The sequence below is a fragment of the Cryptomeria japonica genome, chromosome 2, assembly GCF_030272615.1.
Source record: "Cryptomeria japonica chromosome 2, Sugi_1.0, whole genome shotgun sequence".
In the NCBI taxonomy this organism is placed as follows: domain Eukaryota; kingdom Viridiplantae; phylum Streptophyta; class Pinopsida; order Cupressales; family Cupressaceae; genus Cryptomeria; species Cryptomeria japonica.
Genome location: NC_081406.1, coordinates 534,516,752 through 534,522,319, shown reverse-complemented (window position 1 = coordinate 534,522,319; position 5,568 = coordinate 534,516,752).

Below are 5,568 nucleotides of genomic sequence, written 5' to 3'. Positions count from 1 at the left end.
AGCTTGCAACGTGTATGAAACATGGTTAGTGTGTCTTGCAACGTGGTTTAGGTTTTAATAAAAAGGGAGGAGTGGTCGGTGATAATACCGACCACTCCCTTTAAATAAGGGGAGTGGTCGATATTACTATCGACCACCTCATTAACTAACCCGCCACCATTAAGCCTTTCGTTATTATTTATAATTTTTTTTTTAATTTTTAATTTTTTTTTTATTTAAATATAAATATATATAAATAATGACTTCATTTATATATATTAAATATTAAAATCGTTAACAAATTCTTTTAATAAACCGTTCCTATGATTATATTAATATGATATCGATTTTCATAAATTATGCAAATTTATCTACATATTCGATATTCACGTGTACTTATAAGTCTATAATTGAATCATTGTTATAACTCTAATACATATACATATTTAATCTCAAATGATTATGTATAGATAAAACAAAATTCATGACGTAATTAAATTTCACGGTCATAGGATATTTATATAATAACTATATAGATATATATGTATATGATTGAATCAATTTATCATATACATATATATATTATCCTATTATCCAATTTACAAAAGTAAACTCATAAATATGATTTTTCACACATTTATACACATATGAACAAAAAGAACATATAAACCGAGGGTCAATATTCATTTTTAAATCATTTACACATTTCATCTATTTTAACAATAAATCATAATATTTCACAATCACTCATTCAACTTAGATTTAATTCAATCACCACTCAAATCATGCAATCAATGCACATGTATAAATATTTAAATCAATCTACTAGTCATTCCAAATTCATCATTTCAATTTGAACAAACACTCAAATAAGGTCATTTAAATCATCCATCTTTTCAAGATGCAAATTATAAATCCTAATGTGGTGTGTGAGAGATTCCATCTATTCTAACAAAATATAAGACCTAAGACAACTCTACCTAAACCACATTCTCTCCTTCGTCTGCATTCACCAGTTCCTGCATTCACTTGCACTCAGTTGCTCATTAGCAATGACAATCCCAATTTTGCAATAAAAATTATTACTGATCATTTAATTGTATATAAATCATTTCAGTGCATTCGATCTCCTATCTTATTTCATTAACAATTCCAATTTCATTTCATTTACATTTCATTTCCGAAAAATAAACATTATTTTGCTAATTAAATAATTATGGAAAAATAGGGTTCGTGACATTCCTATCTCCATTGATCTTGCTTGATATATTTGCTCTCAGATTTTATGTGTGCACAAGAGCTCAACAAAGAATGAAAATGTGGTTGCAAGTAGACTTGATCGCATATGAAAGTTCGAATGCTAGAAGGCTTGATTAGGGGTGATAATGAAGGAAGAATCTCCTTATATAGAAGACACTATAAGAAAATGGAGGGATAAGATTGAGACGTGTAAAAGATAAATGGTCGGCTATGATTAGAGGGTAGGTAGAGGAAATAAGAAAATAATGAGAGGGTAGGTAGTGTAGGAATTAAGAGATGAATGACATGTGTCATAGGTAGAAAAGGCTAATGAATTAATTAAATAAATAAAGATTTATTTAATTAATAGAAGAAGTGGGATAATTAAATAAATAAAAGTATTTATTTAAATGAGAAATAAGGATAGAAGAGGATAAATGAATTAATTAAATAAATAAAGGTTTAGTTAATTAATAGAAGAATTAGGCTTAAAATAATTAAATAAATAAAAATATTTATTTAATTAGACAAGACAATTTTAGGTGTCTACAGTAATCTTTCAGAAGATAAAAAGATCCCTCTTGTGTCTCTCAACAAAATGACTCCAACTAAATCTAAGGGCGGGGTTGGTCTACATGATCTTTAAAAAAGCAATAAGGCCCTTGGGGGAAAGTTGGTTTGGAATATTTATGTAAAACCACATGCTTTGTGGTGTCAAATTATGCAAGCAAAGTATTTAGATACTCCTACCCCATCACGTATTTTTACTATCCTTGATCCTCCATCAGGGTCTGCAGTTTGGAACTTCATGATGGCTTCTAGGAATGTGATTACTAGATATTTATCTTGGCAAGTACATAATGGAAAAGATGTCAACTTCTGGCATGATTCATGGAGTGGTCTCCCCCCTCTTAATCTTGAGGAATCTCTAGTAGATGTGACCCCTATATTTATTACTCAATGGGAATCTTACCTTTATGATTGCATAGATGATCTTGAAAAGCCTTCAAATCCTATCATTTCGAAGAATCCAGCTTCACTCCCAATCTTCCCAGCTCAAAAGGTAAAATTTTCTTTGATTCTCAAGAACCGCATTATTTTTATCTCTAATGGTTTGGAAAAATTGATATGGTGCCCTGTGAAGAATGGAAAGTACTCTATCAAGGAAGGGTATAAAGCAATTCATCAGATGTCGGTTCAATCATATTCACAAAGAGATTATAACTTCTGTTGGAACAACACTATTCTTCCCAAGGCAGGGATGTTTGCTTGGCTTTCTCTATACAAGAGAATACTTACGAGTGAGAGACTTGATAAATTGAATATTGCACCTCCATTTTACTGTGTGCTTTGTGGTGAGCATAATGAAATGTTAGATCATCTCCTCCTCCAATGTGATTTTTCTCATTATTGTTGGATGTTTGTGCTTGCTAAACTTTCCTTTAGCATCCCTCTTCCAAATAATGTATGGGATTTTTTCCAGTCCTGGCCAATCTTATACTCATCCTCTCTTTTTGCATGCATTTGGAAAGTGATCCCATCCACAATAGTATGGTCACTTTGGTGGGAAAGAAATAAGCGTATTTTTAGAAAGCAGACATCTCTTTCTGATGTTTTCAATTACATTGAAAAATCAATATCAGAACTGGTTAATGCTCATGTTTCAAATCAGTTCAATCCAAATAGGGAATTTACTTCTTGGGATGGTCAAGTTATTAATTGCTGGAAGTGCATTTCTATTCCCGTATCACCTTGCTTTTCGAGAGTGAGAATTAGTAAAATTGATAGAAATAAAATAAAATGGTGTCCTCCGAATTTGACACATTTTAAATTGAATTTTGATGGCTCCTCTAAAGGGAACCTGGGTGATGCAGGAGTAGGAGTATGCATAAGGGACCACACAGGGTGTGTTTTTGCTTTGAAATTTGTTTCCATTCCACCGGGTACTAACAACTACGCAGAGGCATATGCTTTGCTTGAAGGCATTCTACTAGTTAAAAAATTGAACATCTCTTATATTCACATCGAAGGTGACTCGGCTATTATTATCAATGCTTGCATAAAGAGAAATATTGACAATTGGCAGATAAGATATTTGCTTGAACAAGCATGGGCACTTATTGATACATTTGTAAACTTTACTATTTCACATGTGTATAGAGAAGGAAATCGGGTTGCAGATCATTTGAGAAATATGGGAATTTCCAAGGTGGAACTTAATATGATGGGTTTGAATTGTGATCTCGATTCTTTTCCAATCCTTAGAAAAATAATTTTGGAGGACATGGGTACAGGGTAATATTGCACATGGTTATGCAATTGTTTTCATAATGATAAAAAGTTGGTATGTGAGGTATTATAATTGCAAAGTTTCATAGTTGTGTTGTATCTGAATGATGTGAAAGGATGTCTATTTGGGCATCTATGAAGTGAGGCAAACTGTGGACTCCTATGTAAATGTGTACAACTTTCATGATGTTTTGGTTCGGACTTCATCTTGGTCAACATACTCTAGGAAGCATTTGATACTTGGGGATGATTTGTGTCATTCGGTATTCTGGATATTATGAGATATATTGTACCTTTTTGGCATATTAGGGATTTAAGTTTCACAACCTTTCTATGTAATATTGAGCAAGGATCGCATTTTTTATTTCTGGTTCTTTTCTCCATGAGCTCTTTGAATCAGATATTGTACAGAAATATATTAAGTGGCACTGCCACCTTTTTAAAAAAAATAATAATAATTTTATAAAAATCGGATATCTGATTTTCTGAGACAATATAAATGGACTGTGACAGCCTGTGAGTTATTTTTTACCCACGAGCTATGCGATTTTTTAGAATCTGATATCATGTTGTTTGACCAAAATGTGCTAAAAGAATACATTAAAAGGTAGGATTTTTATAGTTTTCAATCATTTTCATTCAAATTTTTGTATTTTTTTTAATGTTTATTTATTTTTTCATTGAAAATATGGTTTTTTTCATGAAAACTGGGTTTTTTTAAAATCAAATACAAAATTGTTCAAATTTGTTAACTAAATTCAATTAGGTTAAAAATGGGGGATAATAGTGAAAAAACTGATCAACCACAATTGCAACAACCAAACCCTCCTGCACAAAACCCTCCTTTGCCAAACCCCCCCTCAATTTAGGATTTAATTTCACAAAATTTGAACCAATTGATGGGGATTGCAAATGTCTATCGTAGGATCCCTCACCTGAACCCAATGTTTGATCCCCTCACGTCGATCATAAAGAGTATAGAAACCATCACTGAGGAACACAATGTCGCTCTTTTGTGGCAAGATTCTATGAGGGACCACTATGCAGATGGCTTGTCCTATAAGGAGATCAAGGATCTCGAGATATCCAAAGCCGCTATCACCGCATTGTTTGTGAATCCTTGCACTGGTCAACCCATAGACCCCACAAAACAAAAATTTATATTAAATGGTGCAAAAATGATGGTATTGTGAAAAAGTTTTGGGATCATTGGTGGATGGTTTTCGAAAAACCACCCAACAACAATCTTGATGTCCCCTTCTACTTCATCAAAAAATTGTATGCTGATTTTGTTTTAAGAAAACATGTGAACTACTTTGACATCCAACCTTTCCAAGGTGTGGGTATAGGTATGCCCCAAAATAGACCTGGGGCAGTTAGAGTAGTCCAGGGCCCATATGTCCCCCCTCCTCTTGTTGATCCCCCGCCTCCAGTACAGCATCCAGATATCATTTGTGAGGTGACATCATAGACAATATCAGCTATTCACTCTTTGAGTAACCTTTTGGTTTCTCAGTCTGGGTCAATAGCTTAGCCTACTTTTGATGGTAGTGGTGAATCTAGTGGCATTGACACATCCTCCTCGGCTCCACAAATTTGTGTGCCCCATAGTTGTGTCATGTGTGGGCACATATGCTTGGGTCCAGTTGGACAGGCTGTTGATCCTCCTGCACACAGTGCAGATTATGAGGTGCATGAGATGCACGATGCACTAGTTGTTATGACATATACTGGAGGATACCCTGGAGAGTCCTCACATGCTAGAGGCGAGGAGGCACCTTCATCATACATTGATGATTTAGTGGTAAGATTTGTATTTTCATAGTTCATTCTATATTTTAAATGAATATTTATAATCTAGATAAGATTAAGTACCAATTTTTATTTACATGGTCTATTTAACAGTTGATGAGCGAGGAGGAGTTGACACAGATCCAGGAGGGCACCTTGACGACCATTTCATTTGGCCTTGATAGCTTTACGGTACATATATTATTGCACCTAGTCGTTTGTATTTTATTGTACATACATGCTCATCATTAATATTGGTGTTAATTAGAT